The sequence below is a fragment of the Danio rerio genome, chromosome 4 (genome assembly GCF_049306965.1).
Source record: "Danio rerio strain Tuebingen ecotype United States chromosome 4, GRCz12tu, whole genome shotgun sequence".
Taxonomy (NCBI): Eukaryota; Metazoa; Chordata; class Actinopteri; order Cypriniformes; family Danionidae; genus Danio; species Danio rerio.
Window position 1 is genome coordinate 57,794,234 of NC_133179.1, and position 24,744 is coordinate 57,818,977.

Consider the following 24,744-nt stretch of genomic DNA (forward strand, 5'->3'; position numbering starts at 1 on the left):
ATCGTTCTGCTCTGGTTCAGCACTGGTTTCAGCAACATCCACATTTCACTTTCCTATATCTTCCAGCATATCTCCATTCCTCAACCCTATAGAAGAGTTTTTCTCGGCATAGTGGTGGATGGTATATGATCTCCATCTTCAGGCTGAGGTACCCCTCATACAAGCCATGGAGGAGGCCTGTGACCAAATGGAGGTAGCAGCAATACAAGATTTTACATTCAAGACACTTCTTTCCAAGGTGTCTTGCTAAGGACAACATTGCAATGTTGATAATTCTCATGCCAGATTCATCTAGGCAAAGAGACAGTGTCTAACTTACAGTTCAATACGTAAAGTGACATGTTACAGTACTTTGAATCCTCATGCCAACATGTTGGACATGTTGAGGAATAAATGAGTTTATTCAGTGTGCAGCATTGCTCTTGAGTAGTGTTTGGTAAATTTACTTTATATTTGTACTTTGTTGATGGTAGCCTACTCTAATCATAAGGAAGTAGAAGTGCTAAAAGTGTTTTAGGTTTATCACAGCAGTGTGTAACTCGTGCAAACAGTGTATAGTAAATGTGAAAATGTGTGTTTCTTATGGTAAAAAAGTGTGGTTTTTAAACATAAGTCTATAGTTTTTATAAGAGTGTTTAATTATGCAAAGGATCTGTAATGTTTTGCTAATTGGGTGTGTGGTTGTGCTAATTGTGTGTACTGTTTTGATAACAAGGGCCCTGTTTTGAAAATCGTGCTTAAGCAATCCAAAAAAAAACTGTAACAAAGTATGGTCTATTTTTTTTCCGTACACAACAATGAATCATTTTTAATAGCACTGGCAAAACTACCACATACTTTTAAGGCCATAGAGACACTTTTTGTCAATTTTTAAACAATACTTTTTAGCTTTTTTACAATATTTTATATTACTCTTGATCCTAAACTGAAATAATTTTACAAAAAAGACAAGAACACTGTCAGTAATAAAATAAAAAAAACTAATTACTTGGTTTCTGACAACACTACATTTCTCAAGGCAGTGCTTTAATAATGTTTATTTTGATAAATGTAACAGATTGCTTTGACCTGTAATGCCTGTACAATTTTGTGATGCTTTAAGACAGATCAGAATACCTCTATTATGTATAAATCACATAAATACCTCATCCAGAAACATTTCTAGCATAATTCTTTTGCCGTAAAGAAATAAAAAGTTGGTCTTCCGGCGGAGGAGGGATGGAGTAGACACGTGTTTAGGCTCGCTCCTACACTTTTTTACTTCTCATTTACTTTAAACCCCACATTTTACTCTACATTTGCTTCCAAGTGGACAACATTTTTACAGCACACAACTAAACTTCGAATCATGGCAACAAAATCAGCCAAACCGAGCAAAAACGAACCGAAAACGGAGGCGAACGGAGACGAGGGCAAGGAAGTTAGCATGTCGGCTATCGCAAAACTTTAAAAACACAGTTTCTGCACTCGAAGTAAAACTAGATAAAATCCAGTCTACCGTGACAGAGCATAATTCAAAAATCGCCAGTCTTGAAACCTACGCAAATTCACTTGAGGAACGCGCACAATTTCTCGAAGCGACTTGCACAATGCTAATGGAAAGTAATTCAAAATTACTCACCAAGGTCATATATCTTGAATCCCGTAGCCGACGCAACAACATACGGATCGTTGGACTGCTGAAGAAGATTTCTATTCTCTCTGTATGAAGTATTTTCTAAGTGTAAAGCAGTTAATTTTCTCTTCTCAAAATGTATGTAGTGTTTGCAGCAAACATGCCAGCCTTTGTTAAAAATACAGTGATATGTCTGTGTAAGATGAGAGTGCCTGCACAGAAGCAACACTAGGAGAAGGCTGAGTGACTGATTGTGTAGAATAACTTAATATGTAAAGCACTGATTATATATGTTAAATACTTCTATGAAGCTATATGTGTCAGAAGTTAGAATGAGTAACATATTATCAAGTTATTATCCTATCATGACAATGTATGTAAACGCTTAGTTCCTTTGCATAAGTTGCATCTATACTTTGCTGACATAGACCTGTAACATCTCTGCTGACATGAGCTAGTGGGCTGAGAGCCAAGAATAGCAGGACCCTTTAGACTAAAAACCTATTCAAAAATGGTCAAGAGTTAAAAAGAGACTTAGGGGTGTGTCAAATAATCCTGTATAAAAATTGTAACAAACACAGATACTTCAGAAGGTGCAGGAGAGACTTCAGAAGGTGTCCAGGAGAGACTTCAGAATGCTCTGGGGTCTGCTCTGCTCTTTCTCGGCTTTATTATGGAGAATAAAGTCTATTTTCTGATATTTAAAACCTCTGGTCTGATAATTTCTAATTGATAAGTCAAGATCTGTCCAGAAAGAAAACCACTAAATGCTGAATTAGGTATAAAACTCTATCGAAAAGTGAAAAATAGGAGCACTAATAGAAACATCTAGATACTGTAATATGCAATCTGTCCTAGACATTTCTATCTAAAGTCAATTTCAATGGAGTTAAAAAATTATAAGTAACTAAGAAGATTTAATTGAAGTTAATGTGATAATTAAAATAAATGGTTAATCAAGACAGATAAAAGAGACTTAATGTTGATAATATGATTTAGGAGTAATCAATAGGAGAAGATTTTCCAGCTAAAGTTAATATTGTATGTAAAGATATGTTCTTTTGGATGATAAATATTTCAAGTGGTTTGGTTTCTATTGAGTTAATTTTAGGTAACTACCAAAGGAGGGTAGAAACTTGTTTGTACTTGTGTAGCTTGATGAATAGCAAATACTGTATACACCAGAATGCAGAAAAAGTTAATATTTAGGGAGAAGATCTTAGGATGGACATTGTCACAATATGTGGATGATTGAATTATCTGCAACTTCACAGAGCTCTAGTTCAATTAAAAGACTTGACTGGTGACCATTGCTCCAAACAGTGAGATATGATGACTGTTTTTGGTGTTGACTAGATAGAGAATTATTTCGTAAACAAGCACAGTTGAGAAACTATGATGAGTAGATGATTGGAGATGGTACCAGAAGCAAATTATAAAGCTGGAACAGTTATTACATTTGTGACAAAAGAAGTACTTCCAAGGATTTGAAACATCAGCAGAAATAAGTTCATAAAAGGTTTGCATTCATAAAGTAATTAAAATCTAAGTTAATAAGTGATCAATAAATAAAAACATCTAAAGGAGTATGAAAAATTGTGAATAAAGCAAAAGAGAGAATAATTGTATTATGCTCAATTACCAGAAATGGCTGAAAGAGATGAAGATGATCCATCAAGGCCAACGCTCAATGAAATATGTGAAAATAATAAACTTAATGGGATTAATTTGCTAACAAGTGCATTGGTGAATGATGGCATGGAAACTGACAGAAACAGGCATCTAACACTGCATCACATGAACTACTATTGGGTCAACCCTTGCAAGAAACCACATGAAACTTTGCATAAAACCTTGCATATAATCTCACCTATAACCTTGCACATAACCTCTTGGAATGGTTTGCAGAGATGTCTAATATAGTAGGGACTTTTATGAAGAAACAATTAATTGCCATGTGCAAAGCGATATCTGTGCAGGAAACCAGAAAGGAGCCATGTGAGAGAGCAGTGATACAAGGTCAAATTAGTCCAGCTGATCGAGTCTATCTGAGGATGCTCTGGAGAGCCCAGGAGAAAAGGACCATATCTGGATGAGGGCAAATCCAACAGCTGCCAAAGTGGATGCCATTAATGGGGTACCAATGCCTCAAAGGAGCGAAAGGAAAAAACTCCAGCAAGGGAAAGCTGACCGGAAACAGAGGAGCCTGAATATTCCAAAGCTCTTAACTACTAAGTGCAACGTGTGGAAGGAGAAGTTAATCAGAACAAAGTAAAGAGTGATTCTGATAATATGCCTGAATACCACATACAGCAGTGCCACAAGTCAAGGGATGATGAATGCACAACTGCAGATTTCAAAACTCAGACTCTTAACCACACATCTCCATTAACATCTATTAAAGTCAAGTGAAGATGCTGGTAGCTTAGAAGAAGAGAAACAAGGATGACCAAAGATCAAGATCAACATTTGATGCTTTTTATGTTTGCATATTGAATTTGTTTGCATATTGCTTTTATGGTACCTATATATAATATCACTTCAGTATATTCTACATGAGTGTGAAAACTAGCAGCTAGGACTGAACCAACTGAATACTTATGCTTAAAACATTGTTGTCTTTGATGTGTTAAGAGAAAAAAAAGAGTACAGTCTTTTACTTCCTTCAAACCAAGAGAGAGGGGAGATGTTTGGCTGGACTTCTGTCAAAATACAGTGGCATAATCTAGTCAATTGATAACAGCTATGTGGCTTATATCAGTCACTAGATAGAGGTAATTAAGAGAACTGGATTATGAAATTGCACTTTGGGTTAAAAGACAATAATATTAAGACTAAAGTCTGAAGAGGAGGGATTGAAGAAGATTTCTATTCTCTCAGTGTGTAGTATTTTCTAAGTGTAAAGCAGTTAATTTTCTCTTCTCAAAATGTATGTAGTGTTTGCAGCAAACATGCCAGCATGTGTTAAAAATACTGTGTAATATGAGTATGCCTGCACAGAAGCAACACTAGGAGAAGGCTATTACTGAATGGCTGATTGTGTAGAATAACTGAATATGTAAAGCACTGATTATATATGTTAAATACTTGTATGAAGCTATATGTGGCAGAAGTTAGAATGAGTAACATATTATCAAGTTATTATCCTATCATAACAATGTATGTAAACCCTTAGTTCCTTTGAATAAGTTGTATCTATACTTTGCTGACATATACCTGTAACATCTCTGTTGACATGAGCTGGTGGGCTGAGAGCCAAGAATAGCAGGACCCCTTAGACTAGAAAACCTATTCAAAAATGGTCAAGAGTTAAAAAGAGACAAAAAGGGGTGTGTCATAATTACCTGTATAAAGATTATGGAGAACACAGATACTTTAAAAGGTGTCCCTGAGAGACTTCAGAATGCTCTGGGGTCTGCTCTGCTCTTTCTCGGCTTTATTATGGAGAATAAAGTCTATTTTCTGATATTCAAAACCTCCGGTCTGATAATTTCTAATTGATGAAAAGTCGAATTCACGACATGACCCCGTTCAACCCGGGGATGCTGCGGCCACAACGCAAAGTTCTAACCACTATACGATCACGGCAAGCTACGAGACAGCCGTTGTGACCCTTGTGTGGTATGTTCCTCCCTGTGATAAGTCTCTTTCTCTTCAGTGAGAACACTCTGTTGTTTTTCTCCTCCTACCAGCACAACGCTTTTCCCAAGAAACAATGGAAATGCAAACAATTGATGACTGCTGCAATTTTAAACACAGGGAAGACGTAGTCGGCAGGATTCAAACCTGCGCGGGGAGACCCCAATGGATTTCAAGTCCATCGCCTTAACCACTCGGCCACGACTACAAGACTGCCTGTACTGCCATTTCTTTATGCCTAGTACACATATTGTTCATCCAGATGAAACTTTCATCAAGCGATAGCTCAACGGCAAAAGCTGTGGCTCCATAAAATGAGCGTCACACGCCCGAACAGGGACTTGAACCCTGGACCCTCAGATTAAAAGTCTGATGCTCTACCGACTGAGCTATCCGGGCTCCACAACAGTAATTTACAAGTAGGCAAGCTTTGGGTTGTGGTCGGCGCAGACCTTTACAGTACACTAAAGTTTACCGTGAGATGGGGTTTTAAGCTTATGGTTGGTGTGGATGTTGCTAAAACACGACAGGTTACTTTGAGGTTGGGTTTATGGTTTTTGTAGGTGTAGACATCAGTACAACACAATAGTTTGGACTTCATGTCATGTAGGAGACATTAAATAGATCAATGATAACTGCAGAATGTCTTTCTGCTGTTGTGGCAATGAATGGACACTCAACAATTGAAAAGATTCCTTCCATGCCTTAGAAGCGTGACTTGATCAGTACTTATCTACACAGCATGCTGGCATCAAAGATCCTATTTCTCTTATATCATATCCCTAGTCTTCCACACTTTAGGAAACGTAAACATTCAGGACGTGCCATTAGCACAGCCTGCACTAAAAGAAGGCTGGAGATAACGGATGGCAACACAGAGTGCGACACCAATGTCACCTTGAAAAACCTGCCGTGACCTGGATTCCAACCTGGGTTGCTGCGGCCACAACGCAGAGTACTAACCACTATACGATCACGTCGAGCTATGAAACAGCCGTTGTGACTCATGTGTGGTATGTTCCTCCCTGTGATAAGCCCCTTTCTCTTCAGTGAGAACACTCTGTTGTTTTTCTCCTCCTACCAGCACAACGCTTTTCCCAAGAAACAATGGAAATGCAAACAATTGACGACTGCTGCAATTTTAAAAAGGGGGAGGACGTAGTCGGCAGGATTCGAACCTGCGCGGGGAGACCCCAATGGATTTCAAGTCCATCGCCTTAACCACTCGGCCACGACTACAAGACTGCCTGAACTGCCATTTCTTTATGAATAGTACACATATTGTGCATCCAGATGAAACTTTAATCAAGCGATAGCTCAACGGCAAAAGCTGTGGCTCCACAAAATGAGCGTCACACGCCCGAACAGGGACTTGAACCCTGGACCCTCAGATTAAAAGTCTGATGCTCTACCGACTGAGCTATCCGGGCTCCACAACAGCAATTTACAAGTAGGCAAGGTTTGGGTTGTGGTCGGCGCAGACCTTTACAGTACACTAAAGTTTACCGTGAGATGGGGTTTTAAGCTTATGGTTGGTGTGGAGGTTGCTAAAACACGACAGGTTACTTTGAGGTTGGGTTTATGGTTTTTGTAGGTGTAGACATCAGTACAACACAATAGTTTGGACTTCATGTCATGTAGGTGACATTAAATAGATCAATGATAACTGCAGAATGTCTTTCTGCTGTTGTGGCAATGAATGGACACTCAACAATTGAAAAGATTCCTTCCATGCCTTAGAAGCGTGACTTGATCAGTACTTATCTACACAGCATGCTGGCATCAAAGATCCTATTTCTCTTATATCATATCCCTAGTCTTCCACACTTTAGGAAACTTACACATTCAGGACGTGCCATTAGCACAGCCTGCACTAAAAGAAGGCTGGAGATAACGGATGGCAACACAGAGTGCGACACCAATGTCACCTTGAAAAACCTGCCGTGATCCGGATTCGAACCGGGGTTGCTGCGGCCACAACGCAGAGTACTGACCACTATACGGTCACGGCGAGCTATGAAACAGCCGTTGTGACCTATGTGTGGTATGTTCCTCCCTGTGATAAGCCCCTTCCTCTTCAGTGAGAAGACTCTGTTGTTTTTCTCCTCCTACCAGCACAACGCTTTTCCCGAGAAACAATGGAAATGCAAACAATTGACGACTGCTGCAATTTTAAAAAGGGGGAGGACGTAGTCAGCAGGATTCGAACCTGCGCGGGGAGACCCCAATTGATTTCTAGTCCATTGCCTTAACCACTCGGCCACGACTACAAGACTGCCTGTACTGCCATTTATTTATGCCTAGTACACATATTACATAGTAACATGTAAGAAAACAGATTTTCTTTCACATGTAACCATGTGAAGAAGTTTAATGATGAAGTCAAAATACAGCTGAAAGAAACGGATGAGAAAATGTAGTGATTTTTAGTTAGCTTATAAAAGTATATCAAGATTGTATGGGCAACTAGTTGAACCGAAATGATGTAGAACTAATTAGTAGCCAAAAGAAAATCATAAAAATGATTAGAAGAAACTAAGTAATAAATAGTTGAGAAAACGAATTATCAAAATTAGTGTCAAATTCAAAAACTGATTGATTCTTAGTGAAATACTTAAATGGAGGATTATAAAATTAGTCAGCGTAGTGAAGAGGTTGTATGTCGTTGAGCAATTAAGAGAAACACCTAGACAAGGTCTTAGGGAATCTGTTTTAGAAATTTTATTTAAGCTAAATTTTATCTGAGTTACAAACATAGATGTGACTAATTTAATTTTAATACAATTTTACAAGAAAGCAACAAACAAAGGAAGATTGTGTTTAATTTATGATTTAGAAGCAATTAAGGAGAATAGATTTTAAAGCTGAGGTTAATAGTGTATGCAGAAATATGGTCATACTGATGAAAAAATGTAAAGTGATAGATTTTTGAATTATCAGAGAGAGTGGTGATGATTAAGCATGTTGATGAAATTTTACTCTCAGAAAAAGAATAGACACCTAATTGATTAAAATGAAATAGGTGTTATGACATTTCCATGGAAATAGATTTAAAGGAAGTAAAAATTATAGGTGATTAGATGACACGCCTCAATATTAGGAAAAGTCAGATCACTAAATAAATAAGCCATTTCAAATAACTGTAAACTGGTGAATGTATAACACATGGTAATAAGACTAATATGAATTATAGACTTTAATTATATTTAGAGATATCAGAAACTGCAAGAGAAGAATGAGGGTGAGGTTATAATTGATTATCTAGATAAGGGAGAACAGGTGAATAAAAATATATCTGCTAGTCATGATTGACAGCTATAGTGAATGGCTAGAGGAGTGGCCAGCAAGCAAAGAGGACAGTCAGACAGTGATGAAGTGTTTAATGAAAGACGATTTAGAAACAAATAGATGTTGAATAAGAATTAGATTGGATAATGATAAACACTGAAATAATGAATATTTTAAATTGCAGCAAGTAATGGGCCGGAAGCATGAATTTAGGGATGGTGTAAGACTAATAATTACAGGGAAAGGTAGAAAAAATTGATACAAATTTAAACACAATTGGCAAAAATCTGTGCACAGACCAAACTGAATTGGATAAAAATCATGTTGAGGGGTATTAGTTTGTTGTGGAACAAAACAATGGAATTAATTACTTTTGCATTGTTTACAGGACTGCAGTTTTGGGGACCTGGTGCAGCTTGGACGTGCAGTAGCTTACTTATGTAGAGATTAGAATTTGACAAATTAACAACTTTACTTCAGACTTTTCTAAACAGGTTGCTGAAGGTGTGAGGCTGGCCGGAGTAACTTGAAAGTTAACATAGGGGTGTAAAAACGGCCTGGAGCTAGGCCCAGACCGAAAGGGGGATAAAACACAAAAAGGGGATATCTGATATCTAATTGGAGTGTGTAAGCATGTATTGGTGTAGGAGCTGAACACGCTGCACCACCAATGCATGAGGCCAACTGTATATTAGATACAGGCCAACACAAAAAGGGGAACCAAAAACCATGTTAAATTCTAGAATAGAAAGAGAAAATAAGACTGATTTACTAGCATATGACAATCTGACAGAAAGTGTGTGATTAAGTGTGTATGGACGTTTCCCGGAGATGGGTTGCAGCTGGAAGGGCATCCGCTGTGTAAAACATATGTTGGAAAAGTTGGCGGTTCATTTTACTGACGGTGGGGACCCCAGATTAATAAAGGAACTAAGCCTTAAAGAAAATGAATGAATGAATGAATGAATGAATGAATTGGACCAATTAGATTGGAGAAAATTGAGAAAAAATAAAATGAAACACAATTACATTTTAAAATTATTTTATTTTACACACGTTAGTTTTTTGGAATTTTTTGAATTATTTTTATTCTTTTATTTTAGACATATTATTTTTTTATCTTTTATGGGAAGACATTCTTAATGTTTTTTTTATTATAATTTATTTTAGGAAATTTTTATGCTTTTTATCTTTTATTTTAATACCTTTCTAATGTTCTATTATTTTAAGACATTTGTATGTTTTTTCATAATCTTTTATTTTAAGACATTCAATGCTTTTATATTTTTCATTTTCAATGCAAAAATCTTTTATTTTAAGATGCTTTTTGAATCTTTCATTTTAAGACATTTTTAAGATAATTTTATTTTAAACACATTCTTATGAGTTTAAGATTCTTTTATTTGAAGACGATTTTAAAATTCTTTTATTTGAACACATTTTTTAAGATTATTTTAGTTTGAGCCATTGTTGTTTTTAAATCTTTAATTTGAAGACATTTTAAGATTTTTATTTTAAGCCATTGTTGTTTTTGAACCTTTTGTTTGCAGAGATTCTTAAGATTTTTATTTTCTTTTAATCACATTGTTGTGTTATTGATTTTCCTATTTTAAGACATTGAGAGAAAAAATCTCTAGTTTAAATATGTTTGAATTTTGGTTTTAAAATTTGGTGACAAGTCTGAGTTGTTAGTTTAATAACCTTGTTATGATTTAGTTCTGAACTTTTCATTTTAATAATTGGTTAGTTTAATCCTACTTTGAAGCTGTTGATTTTTCATCCTACATCTCAATTGTAATTTTGGTTCAATAATGACTTAAAAATGTTGAAATTCAGTCTGAACTAAGCAGGGAGATTATAATTTGTATTAGTGAATTGCTGATTTGAATTATGTTGTTAGAATTTTGAATTTCTAATTCCAATCATATTTTCACAAGTGTTGATCTTAGATTTTATTCATACTGTGGGATTTTCAATGGGAGTGCATTTCCTTTTGATCAGATTTTATTTTTTAAATGTTGGAGTTTTTAAATTTTATTTACATTTTTATTATTCTCATTCTTATTTTAATTTTGGTGGGGAAGAAGAAGAAAAAATTAATTACCTTTATTGATAAAGTGTATGAGAATGGAAAATTTTTATTATGGGATAATTGGAAGTTAATAAGAGTGTTGGGATTAATAAGCCTGAATATAGCAGGTATAATCCTTAGCAAAAGAAGATATCGGAGTGACTTCAAGAGGGAAGAGACTGCACCACCGAAGAGGAGAACCAAGAGTGTGAAAATTATAAACTGAATCCAGAAAAGTTAAAGAAATTGAGTTAAAAGGGTTTTTGGGCATCATTTAACATAATGAAGAAGCACTAGGATGTTAAAGATTGTTTTGAATAAGAGGTAAAACAGGGATTTAGGCAAAGGCCTGCAGTAATGACAATTGGACATTTTTGTGGGGATTTGATTATCTGCTTTTGTTTTTGTCTGCTCCAGAGGTGGGAAAAGGGGAATTGTTGGAGAAAAGGAATTTATTTTTATTTTTATTCTTTTTATTCTTTTTTTATTAGAAAAATGTTTAGACTAACAACAGATTAATCAATCTTTCTCTTTTGTATTATAAAACATCTTGACCAGACAAACTTCCTCTTTTTTACTGTGCTGCATACTTTTTAGAAGAACTGCTGACAAGTGGATAAGCAGAATAAGAATAAATTGAGGGTGGGGGCCTTTGTTCCAGAACTATAGTCTAGACATGTCACAAGTTGTCCTGATGCTTGTAGAAGTTGTGAAATTTATTAAAGATGCACGGAAGTGTTTAGTTCTGGTATGCAGAGAAAGGTTGCAGAAAGAGGAAGTAATGTCCAGGGGTTGCAAAGAGCCAAGGGACTGCAGAATGACTGATAAGTGACGTTAAACCAAAACTCCACCTGTTAAGATCAGTTGTGTATATATATACTGGAGTCAGGAAATGTAAGTCAGTGGCGAACCTCTTGAATGTAATTCTTGTATTGCATTGGGGTAACGTAACCCAGAGCTCTGTCATCGAACTATTCATTTGTATCTAATAAATTACTAATATTTTTGATATTGAAGAAAAACCTCTCCTGACCTTTTCTCTTGAACACGCATGGAATAGAGATAGATATTCCAACAGTTTGGATGACATGGTCAGGCTTGAGACATGATCATCCAGACTCTAAAAGACCGCGTCCGGCTTGTCAGCATTTTCTGCATCCTGACATGCTGGTTTTTGTTGTGTATTATTTTTTCTTCTTCGATTTTTGTTATCGGGCAAATGTCTCTTATTGTGAATTTCTGTGGCGCTGTGGCTTAGCTGGTCAAAGCGCCTGTCTTGTAAACAGGAGATCCTGGCTTTGAATTCCAGCTGTGCCTTGTCCGCAGTTGGCTGTTTTTTCATGGGCCAGAGAGTACTAAAAAGTGCTTTATGTCCAACAGTTCTAGAGGAAGCAGAGCATTTAGGCTCTGTGGTGCAATGGATAGCGCATTGGACTTCTAGGCTGTGAGCTGAGCTATTCAAAGGTTGTGGGTTCAAATACCACCTGAGTCGCCAGCTTTGCCCTTTTTCTTCACTGACTTAAGGTGTGGTGCGTTTCTAACATTTTAGGCATCTGTCCATCCCGTTTTGCTTCTTTCTTTCATTGCGCAGTGCAGGGTCAGATACTAGGGGTACTCTACAATCAAGCCGATGACTTAATTGAGCTGTTTTAAATGAGGGAGATTAGAAAACGGTGTAGGGTCTAGTGGGCTTGAGGAATGACTCGTCGGCAACCTGTGGTTTTGGGGAAAAGTAACTGCCACCTATTGTTGAGATCACGCCCTTTGGATTTGTCGTACAAGAGCCTCTTTATGCATGTGCAAAGTAACTGAGTAGAAAGCACAGTATATTTTGCTTCCCCCCCACTGTCTTAGATGAAACTGCGTTTGGAAGTATCGTATCCAGAGGTTTTTTCTTTTAGTGTTAAGACTAAGTTGGCCAGAGCACCTGTCTTGGGAACAGCAAGTGCTAGGTTCAAATCCAAACTGCACCTTTCCCTCAGATGATGGGAGAGTGGCTTTCTGATCTGAAACTCTTTCAATGGCCGATAGCATATGTTTGTCCTGATTTCCATTTTCCGAGCTGACTCTGGGTTTGGATGACATGGTCAGGCTTGAGACATGATCATCCAGACTCTAAAAGACCGCGTCCGGCTTGTCAGCATTTTCTGCATCCTGACATGCTGGTTTTTGTTGTGTATTATTTTTTCTTCTTCGATTTTTGTTATCGGGCAAATGTCTCTTACTATGAATTTCTGTGGCGCTGTGGCTTAGCTGGTCAAAGCGCCTGTCTTGTAAACAGGAGATCCTGGGCTCAAACCCTAGCAGCCCCTTAGTCCAGGTGGTGCGTGTGCTTGTTTTATAGAGCTCACCGGAATGAATTATAAAATTGTATAGCTTTGAGGCGTAATGAATAGTGCGACAAATAGAGTTAAACAACCTCTTTGCTTGACATTTTAAGACTTGGTGTCTTTTTTTAGTCTCTGTGTGCAAAAACATCTTGCCTCCTATTCAGCGTTGGCGCTGTGGCTTAGTTGGTCAAAGCGCCTGTCTAGTAAACAGGAGATCCTGGGTTCAAATCCCAGCAGTGCCTAATGCACAGGCTTCGTGTTTGCTTTTTGTTAAGAGTAATGAGTGTTTACGCAGCGGGATGTTTAGCAGTCGGTTTCTTAACAAAACTCAAATCCTTAAGAACGCTGCTCGTTCAAGAGGGCTTTGGACGATGCCTTTATATAGCATAGTGTGGTAATGCCTAACCAATTGGACTTTAATATTTCAAGTCCAGACATTCCCGCATGCAGTGCTACCGTTGTTAGTTTTTTTTTATTTTTTGGAATTAAACATTTAGCCTGTGTCAAGGTCGTTTGGCGCTGTGGCTTAGTTGGTCAAAGTGCCTGTCTAGTAAACAGGATATTCTGGCTTTGAATTCCAGCAGTGCCTTGTCCGCAGTTGGCTGTTCTTTCATGGGCCAGAGAGTACTAAAAAGTGCTTTCTGTCCAACAGTTCTAGAAGAAGCAGAGCACTTAGGCTCTGTGGCGCAATGGATAGCGCATTGGACTTCTAGGCTGTGAGCTGAGCCATTCAAAGGTTGTGGGTTCGAGTTCCACCAGAGTCACAAGCTCTGCCCTTTTTCTTCACTGACTTAAGGTGTGGTGCGTTTCTAACATTTTTGGCATCTGTCCATCCCGTTTTGCTTCTTTCTTTCATTGCTCAGTGCAGGCTCAGATACTAGGGGTACTCTACAATCAAGCCGATGACTTAATTGAGCTGTTTTAAATAAGGGAGATTAGAAAACGGTGTAGGGCCTAGTGGGCTTGAGGAATGACTCGTCGGCAACCTGTGGTTTTGGGGAAAAGTAACTGCCACCTATTGTTGAGATCACGCCTTTTGGATTTGTCGTACAAGAGCCTCTTTATGCATGTGCAAAGTAACTGAGTAGAAAGCACAGTAAATTTAGCTTCCCCCACACTGTCTTAGATGAAACTGCGTTTGGAAGTATCGTATCCAGAGGTTTTTTCTTTTAGTGTTAAGACTAAGTTGGCCAGAGCACCTGTCTTGGGAACAGCAGGTGCAAGGTTCAAATCCAAACTGCACCTTTCCCTCAGATGATGGGAGAGTGGCTTTCTGATCTGAAACTCTTTCAATGGCCGATAGCATATGTTTGTCCTGATTTCCATTTTCCGAGCTGACTCTGGGTTTGGATGACATGGTCAGGCTTGAGACATGATCATCCAGACTCTAAAAGACCCTCTTCCGGCTTGTCAGCATTTTCTGCATCCTGACATGCTGGTTTTTGTTGTGTATTATTTTTTCTTCTTCGATTTTTGTTATCGGGCAAATGTCTCTTACTGTGAGTTTCTGTGGCACTGTGGCTTAGCTGGTCAAAGCACCTGTCTTGTAAACAGGAGATCCTGGGCTCAAATCCCAGCAGCGCCTTAGTCCAGGTGGTGCGTGTGCTTGTTTTATAGAGCTCACCGGAATGAATTATAAAATTGTATAGCTTTGAGGCGTAATGAATAGTGCGACAAATAGAGTTAAACAACCTCTTTGCTTGACATTTTAAGACTTGGTGTCTTTTTTTAGTCTCTGTGTGCAAAAACGTCTTACCTCCTATTCAGCGTTGGCGCTGTGGATTAGTTGGTCAAAGCGCCTGTCTAGTAAACAGGAGATACTGGGTTCAAATCCCAGCAGTGCCTAATGTACAGGTTTTGTGTTTGCTTTTTGTTAAGAGTAACGAGTGTTTACGCAGCGGGATGTTTAGCAGTCGGTTTCTTAACAAAACTCAAATCCTTAAGAACGCTGCTCGTTCAAGAGGGCTTTGGACGATGCCTTTATATAGCATAGTGTGGTAATGCCTAACCAATTGGACTTTAATATTTCAAGTCCAGACATTCCCGCATGCAGCGCTACCGTTGTTAGTTTTTTTTTTTTTTTTGGAATTAAACATTTAGCCTGTGTCAAGGTCGTTTGGCGCTGTGGCTTAGTTGGTCAAAGTGCCTGTCTAGTAAACAGGAGATCCTGGCTTTGAATTCCAGCAGTGCCTTGTCCGCAGTTGGCTGTTCTTTCATGGGCCAGAGAGTACTAAAAAGTGCTTTCTGTCCAACAGTTCTAGAGGAAGCAGAGCACTTAGGCTCTGTGGCGCAATGGATAGCGCATTGGACTTCTAGGCTGTGAGCTGAGCCATTCAAAGGTTGTGGGTTTAGTCTCACCAGAGTCGCAAGCTTTGCCCTTTTTCTTCACTGACTTAAGGTGTGGTGCGTTTCTAACATTTTAGGTATCTGTCCATCCCGTTTTGCTTCTTTCTTTCATTGCGCAGTGCAGGCTCAGATACTAGGGGTACTCTACAATAAAGCCGATGACTTAATTGAGCTGTTTTAAATAAGGGAGATTAGAAAACGGTGTAGGGCCTAGTGGGCTTGAGGAATGACTCGTCGGCAACCTGTGGTTTTGGGGAAAAGTAACTGCCACCTATTGTTGAGATCACGCCTTTTGGATTTGTCGTACAAGAGCCTCTTTATGCATGTGCAAAGTAACTGAGTAGAAAGCACAGTAAATTTAGCTTCCCCCACACTGTCTTAGATGAAACTGCGTTTGGAAGTATCGTATCCAGAGGTTTTTTCTTTTAGTGTTAAGACTAAGTTGGCCAGAGCACCTGTCTTGGGAACAGCAGGTGCTAGGTTCAAATCCAAACTGCACCTTTCCCTCAGATGATGGGAGAGTGGCTTTCTGATCTGAAACTCTTTCAATGGCCGATAGCATATGTTTGTCCTGATTTCCATTTTCCGAGCTGACTCTGGGTTTGGATGACATGGTCAGGCTTGAGACATGATCATCCAGACTCTAAAAGACCGCGTCCGGCTTGTCAACATTTTCTGCATCCTGACATGCTGGTTTTTGTTGTGTATTATTTTTTCTTCTTCGATTTTTGTTATCGGGCAAATGTCTCTTACTATAATTTTCTGTGGCGCTGTGGCTTAACTGGTTAAAGCGCCTGTCTTGTAAACAGGAGATCCTGGGCTCAAATCCCAGCAGCGCCTTAGTCCAGGCGGTGCGTGTGCTTGTTTTATAGAGCTCACCGGAATGAATTATAAAATTGTATAGCTTTGAGGCGTAATGAATAGTGCGACAAATAGAGTTAAACAACCTCGTTGCTTGACATTTTAAGACTTGGTGTCTTTTTTTAGTCTCTGTGTGCAAAAACGTCTAGCCTCCTATTCAGCGTTGGCGCTGTGGATTAGTTGGTCAAAGCGCCTGTCTAGTAAACGGGAGATACTGGGTTCAAATCCCAGCAGTGCCTAATGTACAGGTTTCGTGTTTGCTTTTTGTTAAGAGTAACGAGTGTTTACGCAGCGGGATGTTTAGCAGTCGGTTTCTTAACAAAACTCAAATCCTTAAGAACGCTGCTCGTTCAAGAGGGCTTTGGACGATGCCTTTATATAGCATAGTGTGGTAATGCCTAACCAATTGGAATTTAATATTTCAAGTCCAGACATTCCCGCATGCAGCGCTACCGTTGTTAGTTTTTTTATTTTTTTTTGGAATTAAACATTTAGCCTGTGTCAAGGTCATTTGGCGCTGTGGCTTAGTTGGTCAAAGTGCCTGTCTAGTAAACAGGAGATCCTGGCTTTGAATTCCAGCAGTGCCTTGTCCGCAGTTGGCTGTTCTTTCATGGGCCAGAGAGTACTAAAAAGTGCTTTCTGTCCAGCAGTTCTAGAGGAAGCAGAGCACTTAGGCTCTGTGGCGCAATGGATAGCGCATTGGACTTTTAGGCTGTGAGCTGAGCCATTCAAAGGTTGTGGGTTCGAGTCCCACCAGAGTCGCAAGCTTTGCCCTTTTTCTTCACTGACTTAAGGTGTGGTGCGTTTCTAACATTTTAAGCATCTGTCCATCCCGTTTTGCTTCTTTCTTTCATTGCGCAGTGCAGGCTCAGATACTAGGGGTACTCTACAATAAAGCCGATGACTTAATTGAGCTGTTTTAAATAAGGGAGATTAGAAAACGGTGTAGGGCCTAGTGGGCTTGAGGAATGACTCGTCGGCAACCTGTGGTTTTGGGGAAAAGTAACTGCCACCTATTGTTGAGATCACGCCTTTTGGATTTGTCGTACAAGAGCCTCTTTATGCATGTGCAAAGTAACTGAGTAGAAAGCACAGTAAATTTAGCTTCCCCCACACTGTCTTAGATGAAACTGCGTTTGGAAGTATCGTATCCAGAGGTTTTTTCTTTTAGTGTTAAGACTAAGTTGGCCAGAGCACCTGTCATGGGAACAGCAGGTGCTAGGTTCAAATCCAAACTGCACCTTTCCCTCAGATGATGGGAGAGTGGCTTTCTTGTTTTTTCTTTTTTTTTTAACACTTTTATTGTTTCAGAAAGGTGTGATACATTCTTCATTCTTACTGTATTAGTAACCAAATACCAATCAAAAAACTCCCGCCCCATCCCGACGTTCAAAATAAAAATAAAAAATTAAAAAAAGAAAGGAATAGAATTTAAAAAATGCATTCTCATGCGAGGAAAGTAACACAAAAACAAATAAATAGAAAATAAATATTAACTAAAATAAACTTAAAGATAAAAATAAAAAGGGCAATTTTGTTAAAAATTAAAAATATATAAAAAATAAATACCATTAAATAATTGACATTTCAACATATACATTCCAGTGAAAGTATATTAAAGTTAGTCATTACAAACACAGTGTATTTTAACAGTCACATTGTTTGGGATTACTAAACAGTCAGTGCACTGTTATTTAAAAAATGAAGGAAGAAGTCCCAAATCTTGTAGAATATGTGCATTTTTTGTTTGATTGAATAAGTCAACCTTTCCATTGCTATACAGGAAGACATTTCCTTAATCCAGAGTGACAAAGATGGAGCATGAGTACTTTTCCAGTGAATGGCAATCAGGCGCTTCGCATGTAATAGACACAGATTTATAAACTTCTGTTCATATGACTTCAGCGATAAGGCAGGTGGGAAAAGACCAACAATACAGATTTTAGGGCAAACAGGGAACTCTTTACCAATAGTTTTAGAGATTACACCAATTATTTCTTTCCAAAAGAATTGCAAGTGCTCACATTGCCAAACAAAATGGAACAGTGTGCCCTTGTAAGTCAAACATTTTCCACAAATGTCCAGAATATTTCTATTAAATTTATTTAGCATTTCTGGTGTTATATATGTTCTCATTACCCAATTATATTGGATTAATTTAAAACGGGTATTGATTGATAATGTTTGCGCTTGAAGACAACTTTCTTCCCATTCATTTTCTGTAATATCTATTTGAAAGTCTTCAATCCAAGCCAGTCTTTTATGATTTGTAGATTCTTTGGAAGCATTAACAAATTTGCTATATAGTGTAGAAATTTTGTATTTGGCACTGGGATCTTTAACTGCAATTTCTTCTAAACTACTTAGGCTCGGACACTAATATGAATGATTTTTAGATCTTATAAAATTACGGATCTGAAGATACTTAAAAAAATGAGACTGAGGAATTTTATATCTTTCCTTTAAGGTTTCAAAGGACATCAATATATTATCTTCATAAAGATCTGATATCTTTTGCAAGCCTTTCTGGAACCACAGCTTAAAACCCGTGTCTGATTTCCCTGGTACGAATAATGCATTACCCCAAATGGGAGAGAATTTAGAAAGTACCGGGGTTTCTCCCAGCTCAACCTGTGACTCATGCCATGATAAAATAGTGGCTCTCACAAATGGGTTAGATGTATTTTGTTTGAGTTTCTTTAAAGAATCAGAGTATAAATATGTGTCAAGACTCAAATTGCCTGTACATTTTTTTTCAATCTGTATCCATGGAATGCTAGGTGAGCCAGCAAACCAATAACATGCAGATCTTAGCTTAGCTGCCTTAAAATACCAAAAAAGATTAAGGAGTCGCAGCCCGCCTCGTTCATAAGGAAGATACAGGAGTAATAAGCGAAGCCTTGAGCGTCTATTATTCCAAATAAATTTAATAAATGCCTTTTTCATATTTGAGAAAAAGGAAGGAGGAGGGGTCAGGGGGATTGACTGAAACAAATATAGAAATTTAGGGAGAATATTCATTTTAATGGTATTCACCCTTCCAATAGTGAGAGGAAGAGACATCCATCTGTTCAAACTTTCATTTACCTGAGTTATCAGAGGAGTATAATTGGCTGAGATAAGATTTTTTACTTGTAGAGTAACTTTGATTCCCAAATATCTAAATCCGTCTACAGAAGTTTCATAAGGGTGTTGTATTACTGGATTTTGTCTCTTCTGTTCATTAAGAAAGAGGATAGATGACTTTGAATAGTTAACTTTGTAACCTGAAAACTTTCCAAATTTATTAATCAATTTGTTAAGATTTGGTATTGAATCTTAAAGTTTTGTTAAAAATAAAACAATATCGTCTGCGTAGAGAGATATCCGATGCTCTACACCTGCAATTTCAATTCCCTTTATAGATGGGTGAGTTCTAATTGCTATTGCCAAAGGTTCCAAAGTCATTACAAATAATAAAGGAGAAAGTGGACAGCCTTGATGTGTGCCACGATATAGATTAAATGGTTTGGAGATTAAGTTATTGGTAATTACTTCTGCAGTTGGACTTTGATACAAGGTCTTCACCCACTGGCTAAAATTCTGTCCACATCCAAAACGGCTGAGTATGTCAAATAAATAGGACCATTCGACTCTGTCCAATGCTTTTTCTGCATCTAACGATAAAATACCTGTATCTTTAGAGCCATCCATCTCATGAACGATATTTAGTACTCGCCTGATGTTATGAAAGGCCTGTCTGTTTCGAACAAAGCCATTTTGGTCCATTCCTATTAGGGACGGTAGATGAGCTTCCAATCGAAGGGCTAAAATCTTGGCTATAATTTTGGCATCGGAGTTCATTAACGAAATTGGCCTATATGATTCACATCTGTCTAAGGGTTTATGGGGTTTAGGAATGAGTGTTATTAATGCAGCTCTTAGAGAAGGAGGAAGACAGCCCTCCAACATCGACTCTTCATACATTTCTAACAAAGGAACTGCTAATTTATCTTTAAAGGCTTTATATATATCAATTGGTATCCCGTCTAGTCCAGCTGTTTTACCACTTTTCATATTCACAATAGCATTTAAAATTTCTTTACTAGTTAGAGGTTCCTCCAGTTCTTTTTTTGGCTTCAATGCTTATAGAAGGAATCAAAAGATCATCTAAAAATAAAGTTTGGTCCATGCTGCATTCTGATGATTCTGTATTGTATAGCATTTGGAAGAATTTGGAAAAAGTTTCATTAATCTCATCTGGGTCTGAAGTCAGATTACCAGCTGTTGTATAAATATTATGTATAGCTTTACTTGATTGTAATTGTTTTATCTGCCAAGACAAAAGTCTACTTGCCTTTTCTCCATACTCATAAAATGTTTGTTTAAGACAGATTAAACTGGCTTCAGCTTTTGTTGCAGATATTTCATTATATTTTGCTCTTAGAATAAGCAGTTCCTGTTTAAAGGGTAACGAAACACCAAAACACATTTTTTGAGCTGTTGACAGTCGTATATGTGTCCCACACTGCTAAAAACACTATTAGGACACCTATATTTCACAAAAAAGTGTAAATTGGTTGTTTTTGCGTTATTTCAAGCAAATTCGTACTTCCGGTTTGAAACAAATTTTTGAAGCTGCGTCACGGTCATGACATAATAGCGTTTTATTCCAGCGTGCAGACTGGGCGTCTGTGCCAGAGTGTGCCTTATTACGTCTTACAGTGTGATGCATTAATGCATGAGTAAGGCTTGGTTCAAACCAATCAGCGCGCTCTATTTTGCAACTTCATTAATATTCATTAGTGTCACTGTTTACACCAGAGACGCCACGTTGTGTTGGCAAAACAAGCGTGGAGTGTTGCTTTTATAGTTTGCTGCCATTAAGTTTCGTTTTCCTTTTCTCTCTGTGAGAGCTCAGACTCACGTGTGGATTAACAGTGTACGCGACGCTCGACAACAATAACTTACGTGTCTAAGGAGGATTATTGTTTACCTGAGAGCTGTTCTCATCTGCAAACGCTGAAATCCGGATTTGCTTGTAGTCTTCTCTTCATAAAGACGCGGCTCTAGTTGCTGGTGATTGTCCTGTCTCTACAGATTTGGTAAGTGAGCGACCAGTGCTCTTTGTTTATTCAGTTTGTTCGTATCGAATTAAGTTAACTATTGCACTGAGTGCAAACTTGTTAGCACCGCATTTTGTGACCGGAATAACACACGCGGCTTTCTGACGCTACCTGCCGAGTGCATCTAAGTTTCCGGGAATTGCGGAGCTTTTTTTTCTCTCATTCGCCATGCGGTATAAAACATTGCATGAAAAATACACGCTTAGAGCAGATCCTCGAATCAAATATCGCGTTTGTCGCGAGGGGCATGAATGAATTCCCTGAATGAAAGAGCCAAACTGCAGTTAAAGTCCAACATTTAATAATCTGGCAAATAATTCAACTACAGATGTCCATGTAGGTTAAACACAATGACTGTAAAAAATACACCATCACTTTCTCGTGTGTGTATTTTGACTGAAACTCGCGCGTGCCCAAATAGACACTCCCACACCATCCCACTTTAGTTCCTCCGACACTCCCCCCTAAACAGAGCTGGACACGCCCGCTTTTCTGACTTTTTCCAAAGTAGAGGTGTGAAAACACCCTGCTGAAACGAGGGGGTTTCATGGCCCTTTAAGTATGTTGGAATTTGACAAATCTGAATATATATCTTCTTCTAATTTCCGAATTCTTTCTTCTAAATTTTGTAATTCCATTTTCCTTTTTCTATTGACAGAGCATGTGTAGCTTATCATTTGGCCCCTTATATAAGCCTTAAAGGCTTCCCATCTTATAGATGCAGATTTTTCTTTCAGATTAGTTTTAAAAAATAAATCAATTTGAGTACCAATGAACTCCATCTTGGATGAAATCTCCATCTACAAGGCCCTTTTATAATTTTGTCATGAATAAATGAATGTTCAGAGGGATCCAAGTGCGAGTTAAACAAAATAATATTTATTGACAAAGTCAAACAAAAATCAAGTAATGAATGGTGCTAGTGCTAGGAGAGATCGGGCAGGAATCAGACGGGAAACAGGGTCCAGAAATTAGTCCTCAGATCCTAAGCACACAGACAGAACAGCACACCATAAGCACACATAACGAACTGACAAAGACACACAGAAAACGTGACCCATATATAGACCCGAATATGAGCCTCAGCTGGCGAGCTCATCAAGCCAGCTGAGTGCCGTCATCACACGTGATCAAAACAAATACACGAGGAGAACAAAAACAAACCAACGTGATCAAACAGACACTCCGGAAAAGCGCACAAACCTGCAACCGTGACATTACCCCTCTCTCAAGAGCACCTCCTGGTGCTCCCAGAAGCACTTACCTGGCGATTGTAATCATCGATAAGAGAGTGATCCAATATGTCCTTTGCAGGCACCCAAGTTCTCTCCTCCGCACCGTAACCTTCCCAGTCCACCAAGTACTGAAATCCTCGCCCCCTCCGTCTCGAGTCCAGAATGCGCTTAACCGAATAAACGGTCTCCCCATCTACGAGACGCGGCAGGGGGGAACCGGAGTGGGCGGTTTAATCGCCGCATGAAAAACGGGCTTTAATTTAGAAACGTGAAACACGGGATGTATTCTCCTGTATGCTGGAGGAAGTTTAAGGCGGACTGCCACCGGACTAATGATCTTGATGACAGTGAATGGGCCAATAAATTTAGGTGCAAGTTTACTACATACGGAACGCAAGGGAATATTCTTAGTTGAAAGCCACACTTTTGACCAACGACGTAAACGGGAGGCTTCGACCGGTGGCGATCGGCTTTAGCCTTGGTGCGCGCACCCACTTGGAGGAGGGTCTGTCTGGCCCTGTTCCAAGTGCGTCGACACCTCTGGATAAAGGCGTGGGCGGAGGGAACCGCGACTTCGGATTCCAGACTGGGAAAAGCTGGTGGCTGGTAACCTAAGCTACACTGAAACGGAGAAAGGCCCGTAGCCGATACTGGTAATGAATTGTGTGCGTACTCCAGCCATGGGAGCTGCTGACTCCAAGAGGAGGGATTCTGGGAAACCAAACAACGTAACATGCGCTCGAGATCTTGATTGGCTCTTTCGGTTTGTCCGTTACTCTGAGGATGAAAACCAGAAGAAAGACTTACAGTCGCTCCCTATAAATGACAAAATTCTCTCCAAAATTTAGAGACAAATTGAGGCCCCCTGTCAGAAACCACATCCGTCGGGAGGCCATGAATGCGAAAGACGTGATTAATGACAGCATCCGCTGTCTCTCTGGCTGAGGGTAATTTGGGCAGAGGAATAAAATGAGTAGCCTTCAAGAACCGGTCCACAACGGTCAAAACAGCCGTATTGCCACCAGATGGCGGGAGACCGGTAACGAAATCTAGCGAAATGTGCGACCAGGGTCTCGAAGGCACTGACAGCGGCTGAAGGAGTCCAGCAGGGGGCGATTAAAAGTCTTAGAAACAGCACAAATAGAACAGGCCAAAACAAACTCGCGTATGTCCCGTGCCATAGCTGGCCACCAGAATCGCTGTTTAACTAAGAATAATGTACGACTCACCCCTGGATGACAAGCCACTTTGGAGGAATGTCCCCATCGAATGACGTCAGACCGAATCCCCTCCGGCACAAACAATCGACTAGGTGGGCATCCGACCGGGGGCGTTACCCCGTCCAAGGCTGTGCGAACCCTGCTCTCGATCTCCCATGTCACTGCAGAAATACAAATCCTCTGGGGAACGATGGGCTCAAGAGACGTATTGCGCTCGGAAGAATCAAAAAGACGGGATAACGCGTCGGGCTTGATGTTTTTGGAACCCGGCCGATAAGAGATGGTAAAGTCGAAACGTCCGAAAAATAATGCCCACCGAGCCTGCCTAGAGCTGAGTCGTTTGGCGGACCTGATGTATTCGAGGTTCTTATGATCGGTCCAAACGATAAAGGGAACCCCCGAACCCTCCAACCAATGACGCCACTCCTCCAAAGCGAGTTTGACAGCCAACAACTCCCTATTACCAATGTCGTAGTTTCGCAAAGGCAAGAAAGCGGCTCTGAGCACAAAATACATCCTTTGAGCTGGAATCGAACCTGCGAGCTAAGAATTGGTCCTACAGTCCCACACTCTACCAACTGAGCTATCGAAGTCTTACGTAGCAGTTCCACAACCACACCCTATAAGGTAGCTGCAGTCCGACCGCTGGCCAAAAAGGACAGAGCAAAAGTACTTAAGCCTTTCCATACCGGGAGTCGAACCCGGGTCACCTGGGTGAAAATCAGGAATCCTGACTGCTAGACCATATGGAAATTGCCACTTTTAAAACCCAGTCTTGGCACAAACTCCAGTTCTTTCTGATCGCTGGCACGTCCCTGCTCCGCTTGAACAAGTGCCACTCATACACTTACGCATTCTCTCATACACAGTTTCTTGGTTTCCATAACCGAGAAACTTCTGATCCATAGTCATAAGCGCTATCCTTTGTGCCACTCTGTTCAGCACTTTGTTAGCACATTGCTTGAAGCAAGGACAAGGCTCTGTCAACCCGGAGTTCCTTCACCACACATTCTGCTTTGTTTTTTTATGGCAAG

General features: G+C 39.3%; 1 long non-coding RNA gene and 11 other non-coding genes across 13 annotated transcripts in view; 6 read left to right on the forward strand and 6 right to left on the reverse strand.

Annotated features, from left to right (window-relative positions):
- Positions 1 to 24,744, reverse strand: part of LOC137491172 (uncharacterized) — a 122,382-nt gene that overhangs the window by 30,621 nt on the left and 67,017 nt on the right. The gene's annotated exons all lie outside the window — the stretch shown is intronic.
- trnas-uga (transfer RNA serine (anticodon UGA)) lies at positions 5,381 to 5,462 on the reverse strand. The gene has a single exon. It is a non-coding gene; the product is annotated as a tRNA-Ser (tRNA).
- Positions 5,581 to 5,653, reverse strand: trnak-uuu (transfer RNA lysine (anticodon UUU)). The gene has a single exon. It is a non-coding gene; the product is annotated as a tRNA-Lys (tRNA).
- Positions 6,412 to 6,493, reverse strand: trnas-uga (transfer RNA serine (anticodon UGA)). Its single transcript has one exon. It is a non-coding gene; the product is annotated as a tRNA-Ser (tRNA).
- On the reverse strand, positions 6,612 to 6,684 carry trnak-uuu (transfer RNA lysine (anticodon UUU)). Its single transcript has one exon. It is a non-coding gene; the product is annotated as a tRNA-Lys (tRNA).
- trnas-aga (transfer RNA serine (anticodon AGA)) lies at positions 7,443 to 7,524 on the reverse strand. The gene has a single exon. It is a non-coding gene; the product is annotated as a tRNA-Ser (tRNA).
- On the forward strand, positions 11,857 to 11,930 carry trnat-ugu (transfer RNA threonine (anticodon UGU)). The gene has a single exon. It is a non-coding gene; the product is annotated as a tRNA-Thr (tRNA).
- Positions 12,852 to 12,925, forward strand: trnat-ugu (transfer RNA threonine (anticodon UGU)). Its single transcript has one exon. It is a non-coding gene; the product is annotated as a tRNA-Thr (tRNA).
- On the forward strand, positions 13,112 to 13,185 carry trnat-agu (transfer RNA threonine (anticodon AGU)). The gene has a single exon. It is a non-coding gene; the product is annotated as a tRNA-Thr (tRNA).
- trnar-ucu (transfer RNA arginine (anticodon UCU)) lies at positions 13,619 to 13,707 on the forward strand. Its single transcript is given in 2 exon segments — positions 13,619 to 13,655; positions 13,672 to 13,707. It is a non-coding gene; the product is annotated as a tRNA-Arg (tRNA).
- Positions 14,455 to 14,528, forward strand: trnat-ugu (transfer RNA threonine (anticodon UGU)). Its single transcript has one exon. It is a non-coding gene; the product is annotated as a tRNA-Thr (tRNA).
- Positions 16,056 to 16,129, forward strand: trnat-ugu (transfer RNA threonine (anticodon UGU)). Its single transcript has one exon. It is a non-coding gene; the product is annotated as a tRNA-Thr (tRNA).